General features: G+C 40.0%; 1 long non-coding RNA gene across 1 annotated transcript; it reads right to left on the reverse strand.

Annotated features, from left to right (window-relative positions):
* Window positions 1-8,457: 8,457 nt before the first annotated feature.
* On the reverse strand, window positions 8,458-11,839 carry LOC127918767 (uncharacterized). The gene is made up of 3 exons (XR_008100755.1): window positions 11,746-11,839; window positions 11,138-11,313; window positions 8,458-8,629 (listed from the first exon to the last, which is right to left on the reverse strand). It is a non-coding gene; the product is annotated as an uncharacterized LOC127918767 (long non-coding RNA).
* Window positions 11,840-11,993: the final 154 nt, after the last annotated feature.

Consider the following 11,993-nt stretch of genomic DNA (forward strand, 5'->3'; position numbering starts at 1 on the left):
TACTGTATTGTATTGTACTGTACTGTACTGTATTGTACTGTACTGTATTGTATTGTATTGTATTGTACTGTACTGTACTGTACTGTATTGTACTGTACTGTACTGTATTGTACTGTACTGTACTGTACTGTACTGTACTGTATTGAATTGTAATGTATTGTACTATACTGTATTGTACTGTACTGTATTGTATTGTACTGTACTGTATTGTACTGTATTGTACTGTACTGTACTGTATTGTACTGTATTGTATTGTATTGTATTGTATTGTACTGTACTGTACTGTACTGTATTTTATTGTACTGTATTTTATTGTACTGTACTGTATTGTACTGTACTGTATTGTATTGTATTGTATTGTACTGTATTGTATTGTATTCTCCATTGTACTGTATTGTATTGTACTGTACTGTATTGTACTGTACTGTATTGTACTGTACTGTATTGTATTGTACTGTACTGTATTGTATTGTACTGTATTGTACTGTACTGTACTGTATTGTACTGTATTGTACTGTACTGTATTGTACTGTATTGTACTGTACTGTATTGTACTGTATTGTACTGTATTGTATTGTACTGTATTGTACTGTATTGTACTGTATTGTACTGTACTGTATTGTATTGTACTGTATTGTACTGTATTGTACTGTATTGTATTGTATTGTACTGTATCGTACTGTACTGTACTGTATTGTACTGTACTGTATTGTATTGCATTGTATTGTACTGTATTGTACTGTACTGTATTGTATTGTATTGTACTGTATTGTACTGTACTGTATTGTATTGTATTGTATTGTACTGTATTGTACTGTACTGTACTGTATTGTATTGCTTTGTACTGTACTGTATTGTATTGTATTGTACTGTATTGTATTGTATTGTACTGTACTGTAAAGAAGTCAGCCAGAGTTGACGTGGGCCATCATTCAAACAAAGAGATGCCTCCTGGACAACAGTGTGTTTGCATATAATGAAGATAAATTCTACCCCTCAATACACAATCATTATTTATATAATAAATAAAAAACGTTTTATTAACTAGGCAAGTCAGTTAATAACAAATTCTTATTTTCAATGATGGCCTAGGAACAGTGTGTTAACTGCCTTGTTCAGGGGCAAAATGACAGATTTGTACCTTGTCAGCTCAGGGATTTGATCATGCAACGTTACAACGTTACTAGTCCAACGCTCTAACCACTAGGCTACGCTGCTGCCACATTACATTTGGATAGATAGTACTCTGACATCTATAGTGTTTACAGTAAAGACATCTATAATGTTTACAGTAATGACATCTAAAATGTTTACAGTAATGACATCTAAAATGATTACAGTAATGACATCTATAATGTTCACAGTAATGACATCTATAATTTTTACAGTAATGACATCTGTAATGTTTACAGTAATGACATCTATAGTGTTTACAGTAAAGACATCTATAATGTTTACAGTAATGACATCTAAAATGTTTACAGTAATGACATCTAAAATGATTACAGTAATGACATCTATAATGTTTACAGTAATGACATCTATAATTTTTACAGTAATGACATCTGTAATGTTTACAGTAATGACATCTATAGTGTTTACAGTAAAGACATCTATAATGTTTACAGTAAAGACATCTAAAATTTTTACAGTAATGACATCTATAATGTTTACAGTAAATACATCTATAATGTTTACAGTAATGACATCTATAATGTTTACAGTAATGACATTTATAGTGTTTACAGTAATGACATCTATAGTGTTTACATTAATGACTATTACCCCCTATTACATTGTGGATAGATAGTACTCTGACATCTATAGTGTTTACAGTAATGACTATTACCCTCCCCCATTACATTGTGGATAGATAGTACTCTGACATCTATAATGTTTACAGTAATGACATCTATAATGTTTACAGTAATGACATCTATAATGTTTACAGTAATGATATCTATAATGTTTACAGTAATGACTATTACCCCCCTATTACATTGTGGATAGATAGTACTCTGACATCTATAGTGTTTACAGTAATGACTATTACCCCCTATTACATTGTGGATAGATAGTACTCTGACATCTATAGTGTTTACAGTAATGACTATTACCCCCCATTACATTGTGGATAGATAGTACTCTGACATCTATAATGTTTACAGTAATGACATCTATAATGTTTACAGTAATGACATCTATAATGTTTACAGTAATAACATCTATAATGTTTACAGTAATGACATCTATAATGTTTACAGTAATGACATCTAAAATGTTTACAGTAATGACATCTATAATGTTTACAGTAATGACATCTATAATGTTTACAGTAATGACATCTATAATGTTTACAGTAATAACATCTATAATGTTTACAGTAATGACATCTATAATGTTTACAGTAATGACTATTACCCATCGTGAGCTGTTTGAATCGCACCCCTCTGCTCCTCTCAGCCCAGTCCACCTGTCTCTGTAGAACATCCTCTTCATTTCCACCTGACATATATTATTCAACTGTTTTGTGAGTCTTACATGGATTTGAACCTTTCTAGTCTCATAGTATCCACAGACTAAGTTAAAGATACAGATTTTTCAAAAGAGCATTATTCTATTGTTATAATCTCCACCCGGCACAGCCAGAAGAGGACTGGCCACCCCCATATGCTCTCTCTAATTGTCTCTTTCTTTCTTTCTCTCTCTCGGAGGACCTGAGCCCTAGGACCGTGCCCCAGGACTACCTGACATGATGACTCCTTGCTGTCCCCAGTCCACCTGACTGTGCTGCTGCTCCAGTTTCAACTGTTCTGCCTTATTATTATTCGACCATGCTGGTCATTTATGAACATTTGAACATCTTGGCCATGTTCTGTTATAATCTCCACCCGGCACAGCCAGAAGAGGACTGGCCACCCCACATAGCCCGGTTCCTCTCTAGGTTTCTTCCTAGGTTTTGGCCTTTCTAGGGAGTTTTCCTAGCCATTGTGCTTCTACACCTGCATTGCTTGCTGTTTGGGGTTTTAGGCTGGGTTTCTGTACAGCACTTTGAGATATCAGCTGATGTAAGAAGGGCTATATAAATACATTTGATTTGATATTGTTAATTGACTGACTATGTCTTTCCAAATCCCCCAGCACTACTATTTCTAAAGATCATTTTAAACTGATATTGTGACTTTTCCTCCATTCCTATTTTCCTATAAATTATATTCTTAGCTAAAAACTATAAATTATATTCTTAGCTAAAAACTATAAATTATATTCTTAGCTAAAAACTATAAATTATATTCTTAGCTAAAAACTATAAATTATATTCTTAGCTAAAAACTATAAATTATATTCTTAGCTAAAAACTATAAATTATATTCTTAGCTAAAACTATCAATTATATTCTTAGCTAAAAACTATAAATGATATTCTTAGCTAAAAATGTTACTCTTTAGTAGTAGCCATAATTCATAAATGGCACCATGCAGGGTTCTATATGGAACCATTTTGGTTCAGTGAAGAACCTCTAGAGTTCTGATCAAAGAACCCTATAAAAGGGATTCTATATAGAACTTTCAGTGGTTCCGGATATTAAGCAAAATAGAACCCTTTTTGGTTTAAACAGGAGTTAAGAGTGTGTTGATAAAACGGTTTATATTGTCAGAATTCAGCTTGTAACAACGATCAGAACTAGTAAAAACAATAAGGTTATGCCTGCCAACATACTAGGCAATAAATAACAGGAGGCAAAATGATGCGTGTGTGGGTGTGTATGTGTGCGTGTGTATGTATGTGTGTGTGTGTGTGGGGGGGTGCGTGCGCGTGCGTGTGTTCTGGTGAAACAACCACATATCACAGTCAAATTTACAGGATGCATACATTTCATTCCAGCTATATAGCATTTTGCAAAACAAAGATTCATACACAAATCCATGAATTAAATTCTCAGAACAACAGTATTTTACAGATACATGAACGTACCCATAAGAAATAATTTCTGATGAAAAATGATGAATGTGAAATATAACGTTTTAGAAATAAACTCTTTATACGTTCTTAAACAAACTTGTCATCTCACCTCTTTGCTTTGGTGTCATGTTCCCCAGAGACTCATTTTAGAGACAGGGCCCCCTCCTCTTTCTCCCCAGAGAGACTCATTTTAGAGACAGGACCCCCTCCTCTTTCTCCCCAGAGAGACTCATTTTAGAGACAGGACCCCCTCCTCTTTCTCCCCAGAGAGACTCATTTTAGAGACAGGGACCCCCACCTCTTTCTCCCCAGAGAGACTCATTTTAGAGACAGGGCCCCCTCCTCTTTCTCCCCAGAGAGACTCATTTTAGAGACAGGACCCCCTCCTCTTTCTCCCCAGAGAGACTCATTTTAGAGACAGGGACCCCCACCTCTTTCTCCCCAGAGACTCATTTTAGAGACAAGGCCCCCTCCTCTTTCTCCCCAGAGAGACTCATTTTAGAGGCAGGGCCCCCTCCTCTTTCTCCCCAGAGAGTCTCATTTTAGAGACAGGACCCCCTCCTCTTTCTCCCCAGAGAGACTCATTTTAGAGACAGGGACCCCCACCTCTTTCTCCCCAGAGAGACTCATTTTAGAGACAGGGCCCCCTCCTCTTTCTCCCCCAGAGAGACTCATTTTAGAGGCAGGGCCCCTCTCCTCTTTCTCCCCAGAGAGTCTCATTTTAGAGACAGGACCCCCTCCTCTTTCTCCCCAGAGAGACTCATTTTAGAGACAGGGACCCCACCTCTTTCTCCCCAGAGAGACTCATTTTAGAGACAGGGCCCCCTCCTCTTTCTCCCCAGAGAGACTCATTTTAGAGACAGGTACCCCTCCTCTTTCTCCCCAGAGACTCATTTTAGAGACAGGGCCCCCTCCTCTTTCTCCCCAGAGAGACTCATTTTAGAGACAGGGACCCCTCCTCTTTCTCCCCAGAGAGACTAATTTTAGAGACAGGGCCCCCTCCTCTTTCTCCCCAGAGAGACTCATTTTAGAGACAGGGACCCCCTCCTCTTTCTCCCCAGAGAGACTCATTTAGAGACAGGGCCCCCTCCTCTTTCTCCCCAGAGAGACTCATTTTAGAGGCAGGGCCCCCCTCCTCTTTCTCCCCAGAGAGTCTCATTTTAGAGACAGGACCCCCTCCTCTTTCTCCCCAGAGAGACTCATTTTAGAGACAGGGACCCCCACCTCTTTCTCCCCAGAGAGACTCATTTTTTAGAGACAGGGACCCCCACCTCTTTCTCCCCAGAGACTCATTTTAGAGGCAGGGCCCCCTCCTCTCTCTCCCCCAGAGAGACTCATTTCAGAGCACTGACCCCTAAACAGAGATCCAACATGTTGGTTATGGTTAACACAGTGACAAATAATTATTGAAGTTAAATGATTCTCTTTTAAAACATTTCCTAACAGACACATCCAAACAGTCAGGTGATTTAATGCATCACATCAACATGTAGTGGTGACTGATGTGTTTAACCTCTTCTCCATGTAGAGAAACTATTGATAATAACAATATAATAATAATACATTCTCACTTTCTCTGTTAATCATTTCACTCATTCTAGTGTGTTGCTTTGTTCAACAGCCATGCAATTATTTGTAGCTCCCTTCAGTAACCACGAGCACAACCGTTCCTTGATTTTAACTGACGGCTTTATTCTGTAGTTTTAGTCAGAATTATCACCTTCCGTGAGAACTATAAAGTAAATTAAAAATACAGTTAAGCACACTCTTACGACCTTATCTTACGAGTGACTTATTAGCTTGGTATAACTCTGAAGTGCTTACATACATAACAGTTTAACCGGCGTTATAACAGGTTCAGATTAACACATGAATAAAGGAACAAATACCTCATTGGCAGCTTATTACAGAAGGGAGGAAATCAAACTTCACACTTATTATTCCTGGCATGAATTCACACTTCATCCTAACATACACTCTTCAACCTTTATGAACTACACCCGATGACATGAAAACTTAGCTAACACAGCGCACGATTGCCTTCCCTCCAAAGGTGTGTTGCTACAATAAGTATCCCGTTACAACAGTATTAGCTACGTAGTTCCGCTTGTATTATCATTTCCCCGCACAGCGGACACGTATACAATTCAAACAAAAGACTATATATCCTTAGTGTCACGTTCTGGCCTTAGTTATCTGTGTTTCTATTCTATATCCTCAAACTATATATCCTTAGTGTCCTGGCCTTAGTTATCTGTGTTTTCTATTCTATATCCTCAAACTATATATCCTTAGTGTCCTGGCCTTAGTTATCTGTGTTTTCTATTCTATATCCTCAAACTATATATCCTTAGTGTCCTGGCCTTAGTTATCTGTGTTTTCTATTCTATATCCTCAAACTATATATCCTTAGTGTCACGCCCTGGCCTTAGTTATCTGTGTTTTCTATTATTTATCCTCAAACTATATATCCTTAGTGTCCTGGCCTTAGTTATCTGTGTTTTCTATTCTATATCCTCAAACTATATATCCTTAGTGTCCTGGCCTTAGTTATCTGTGTTTTCTATTCTATATCCTCAAACTATATATCCTTAGTGTCCTGGCCTTAGTTATCTGTGTTTTCTATTCTATATCCTCAAACTATATATCCTTAGTGTCCTGGCCTTAGTTATCTGTGTTTTCTATTCTATATCCTCAAACTATATATCCTTAGTGTCACGCCCTGGCCTTAGTTATCTGTGTTTTCTATTATTTATCCTCAAACTATATATCCTTAGTGTCACACCCTGGCCTTAGTTATCTGTGTTTTCTATTATATATCCTCAAACTATATATCCTTAGTGTCCTGGCCTTAGTTATCTGTGTTTTCTATTCTATATCCTCAAACTATATATCCTTAGTGTCACGCCCTGGCCTTAGTTATCTGTGTTTTCTATTATATATCCTCAAACTATATATCCTTAGTGTCCTGGCCTTAGTTATCTGTGTTTTCTATTATATATCCTCAAACTATATATACTTAGTGTCACGCCCTGGCCTTAGTTATCTGTGTTTTCTATTATTTATCCTCAAACTATATATCCTTAGTGTCACACCCTGGCCTTAGTTATCTGTGTTTTCTATTATATATCCTCAAACTATATATCCTTAGTGTCCTGGCCTTAGTTATCTGTGTTTTCTATTCTATATCCTCAAACTATATATCCTTAGTGTCACGCCCTGGCCTTAGTTATCTGTGTTTTCTATTCTATATCCTCAAACTATATATCCTTAGTGTCCTGGCCTTAGTTATCTGTGTTTTCTATTTTATATCCTCAAACTATATATCCTTAGTGTCCTGGCCTTAGTTATCTGTGTTTTCTATTATACATCCTCAAACTATATATCCATAGTGCCCTGGCCTTAGTTATCTGTGTTTTCTATTATATATCCTCAAACTATATATCCTTAGTGTCACAATGGCCTTAGTTAGTGTCACATCCTTAGTGTCCTGGCCTTAGTTATCTGTGTTTTCTATTATATATCCTCAAACTATATATCCTTAGTGTCACACCCTGGCCTTAGTTATCTGTGTTTTCTATTCTATATCCTCAAACTAGATATCCTTTTTCTATATATCCTCAAACTATATATCCTTAGTGTCACACCCCTGGCCTTAGTTATCTGTGTTTTCTATTCTATATCCTCAAACTAGATATCCTTAGTGTCCTGGCCTTAGTTATCTGTGTTTTCTATTATATATCCTCAAACTATATATCCTTAGTGTCACACCCTGGCCTTAGTTATCTGTGTTTTCTATTATATATCCTCAAACTATATATCCTTAGTGTCACGCCCTGGCCTTAGTTATCTGTGTTTTCTATTATATCTGTGTTTTCTATTATATATCCTCAAACTATATATCCTTAGTGTCACACCCTGGCCTTAGTTATCTGTGTTTTCTATTATTATCCTCAAACTATATCCTTCTGGCCTTAGTTATCTAATATATCTCAAACTATATATCCTTAGTGTCACGCCCTGGCCTTAGTTATCTGTGTTTTCTATTATATATCCTCAAACTATATATCCTTAGTGTCCTGGCCTTAGTTATCTGTGTTTTCTATTATATATCCTCAAACTATATATCCTTAGTGTCACGCCCTGGCCTTAGTTATCCTCAAACTATATATCCTTGTGTCCTTTAGTTATCTGTGATATTTTGATTAGCCGCCCAGGGTGTGTCATGGGTGATTTTTGTGTTTTTGTCTTATCTAGGGGTTTATTAGATTTATGGGGTTGTGTTAGTGAGTTGTCTAGGTAAGTCTATGGTTGCCTAGAGTGGTTCTCAATCAGAGGCAGGTGTTTATCGTTGTCTCTGATTGGGAACCATATTTAGGCAGCCATATTCTTTGGGTATTTCGTGGGTGATTGTTTCCTGTCTCTGTGTTCTCTGCACCAGTTAGGACTGTTTGGTTTTGCCACGTTTTCTATATTGTATTTTACGGTTTTCGTCTTTATTTAAGACGCTTAACAATAACCACGCTGCATTTTGGTCCTCCTCTCCTTCCCAGGAAGACAACCGTTACACTTAGACTCAAATATTTCCCTTAGACTCAGATCCAACCACATCTGGCTCAAACCTAACCCCATCTTTAACCCAACCTAACCCCATCTCTAACCCAACCTAACCCCATCTTTAACCCAACCTAACCCCATCTTTAACCCAACCTAACCCCATCTTTAACCCAACCTAACCCCATCTCTAACCCAACCTAACCCCATCTCTCTATCTTTAACCCAACCTAACCCCATCTCTAACCCAACCTAACCCCATCTCTAACCCAACCTAACCCCATCTCTAACCCAACCTAACCCCATCTCTAACCCAACCTAACCCCATCTTTAACCCAACCTAACCCCATCTTTAACCCAACCTAACCCCATCTCTAACCCAACCTAACCCCATCTCTAACCCAACCTAACCCCATCTTTAACCCAACCTAACCCCATCTAACCCAACCTAACCCCATCTTTAACCCAACCTAACCCCATCTTTAACCCAACCTAACCCATCTCTAACCCAATCCTAACCCCATCTCTAACCCAACCTAACCCCATCTCTAACCCAACCTAACCCCATCTCTAACCCAACCTAACCCCATCTTTAACCTAACCTAACCCCATCTCTAACCCAACCTAACCCCATCTTTAACCCAACCTAACCCCATCTTTAACCCAACCTAACCCCATCTCTAACCCAACCTAACCCCATCTTAACCCAACCTAACCCCATCTTTAACCCAACCTAACCCCATCTCTAACCCAACCTAACCCCATCTCTAACCCAACCTAACCCCATCTCTAACCCATCCTAACCCCATCTTTAACCAAACCTAACCCCATCTCTAACCCAACCTAACCCCATCTCTAACCCAACCTAACCCCATCTCTAACCCAACCTAACCCCATCTTTAACCCAACCTAACCCATCTTTAACCAAATCTAACCCCATCTCTAACCCAACCTAAACCCATCTCTAACCCAACCCTAACCCCATCTCTAACCCAACCTAACCCCATCTCTAACCCAACCTAACCCCATCTCTAACCCAACCTAACCCCATCTTTAGCCCAATCTCTTTAACCCAACCTAACCCCATCTCTAACCCAACCTAACCCCATCTTTAACCCAACCTAACCCCATCTCTAACCCCCAACCTTTAACCCAACCTAACCCATCTCTAACCCAACCTAACCCCATCTTTAACCCAACCTAACCCCATCTTTAACCCAACCTAACCCCATCTCTAACCCAACCTAACCCCATCTCTAACCCAACCTAACCCCATCTTTAACCCAACCTAACCCCATCTTTAACCCAACCTAACCCCATCTCTAACCCAACCTAACCCCATCTCTAACCCAACCTAACCCCATCTTTAACCCAACCTAACCCCATCTCTAACCCAACCTAACCCCATCTTTAACCCAACCTAACCCCATCTCTAACCCAACCTAACCCCATCTTTAACCCAACCTAACCCCATCTTTAACCCAACCTAACCCCATCTTTAACCAAACCTAACCCCATCTTTAACCCAACCTAACCCCATCTTTAACCCAACCTAACCCCATCTTTAACCCAACCTAACCCCATCTCTAACCCAACCCTAACCCCATCTCTAACCCAACCTAACCCCATCTTTAACCCAACCTAACCCCATCTTTAACCCAACCTAACCCCATCTCTAACCCAACCTAACCCCATCTTTAACCCAACCTAACCCCATCTCTAAACCAACCTAACCCCATCTTTAACCCAACCTAACCCCATCTTTAACCCAACCTAACCCCATCTCTAACCCAACCTAACTCCATCTTTAACCCAACCTAACCCCATCTTTAACCCCCAACATCCTAACCCAACCTAACCCCATCTCTAACCCAACCTAACCCCATCTTTAACCCAACCTAACCCCATCTTTAACCCAACCTAACCCCATCTCTAACCCAACCTAACCCCATCTTTAACCCAACCTAACCCCATCTTTAACCCAACCTAACCCCATCTTTAACCCAACCTAACCCCATCTCTAACCCAACCTAACCCCATCTTAACCCAACCTAACCCCATCTTTAACCCAACCTAACCCCATCTTTAACCAAACCTAACCCCATCTCTAACCCAACCTATCTTTAACCCAACCTAACCCATCTTTAACCCAACCTAACCCCATCTCTAACCCAACCTAACCCCATCTCTAACCCAACCTAACCCCATCTCTAACCCAACCTAACCCCATCTTTAACCCAACCTAACCCCATCTCTAACCCAACCCTAACCCCATCTCTAACCCAACCTAACCCCATCTCTAACCCAACCTAACCCCTAATCTCTAACCCAACCTAACCCCATCTTTAACCCAACCTAACCCCCAACTCTAACCCAACCTAACCCCATCTCTAACCCAACCTAACCCCATCTCTAACCCAACCTAACCCCCATCTCTAACCCAACCTAACCCCATCTCTAACCCAACCTAACCCCATTATCTCTAACCCAACCCTAACCCCATCTTTAACCAAACCTAACCCCATCTCTAACCCAACCTTTATCTCTAACCTAACCCCATCTCTAACCCAACCTAACCCCATCTCTAACCCAACCTAACCCCCCCCATCTCTAACCCAACCTAACCCCATCTCTAACCCAACCTAACCCCATCTCTAACCCAACCTAACCCCATCTTTAACCCAACCTAACCCCATCTTTAACCCAACCTAACCCCATCTCTAACCCAACCTAACCCCATCTCTAACCCAACCTAACCCCATCTTTAACCCAACCTAACCCCATCTCTAACCCAACCTAACCCCATCTTTAACCCAACCTAACCCCATCTCTAACCCAACCTAACCCCATCTTTAACCCAACCTAACCCCATCTTTAACCCAACCTAACCCCATCTTTAACCCAACCTAACCCCATCTTTAACCCAACCTAACCCCATCTCTAACCCTTAACCCTAACCCCATCTCTAACCCAACCTAACCCCAACCTAACCCCATCTTTAACCCAACCTAACCCCATCTCTAACCCAACCTAACCCCATCTTTAACCCAACCTAACCCCATCTCTAACCCAACCTAACCCCATCTCTAACCCAACCTAACCCCATCTTTAACCCAACCTAACCCCATCTTTAACCCAACCTGACCCCATCTCTAACCCAACCTAACCCCATCTCTAACCCAACCTAACCCCATCTCTAACCCAACCTAACCCCATTTTTAACCCAACCTAACCCCATCTCTAACCCAACCTAACCCCATCTCTAACCCAACCTAACCCCATCTCTAACCCAACCTAACCCCATCTCTAACCCAACCTAACCCCATCTCTAACCCAACCTAACCCCATCTTTAACCCAACCCTAACCCCATCTCTAACCCAACCTAACCCCAGCTGCAAGCAGCAGCACTGTGGCAGGACTTATGCCAAGTTGTTTGGATGAATAGTGAACTGCATTATTTTTTTTACACGCAAAT

The sequence above is a fragment of the Oncorhynchus keta genome, unplaced genomic scaffold (assembly GCF_023373465.1).
Source record: "Oncorhynchus keta strain PuntledgeMale-10-30-2019 unplaced genomic scaffold, Oket_V2 Un_contig_14811_pilon_pilon, whole genome shotgun sequence".
Lineage (NCBI taxonomy): Eukaryota > Metazoa > Chordata > Actinopteri > Salmoniformes > Salmonidae > Oncorhynchus > Oncorhynchus keta.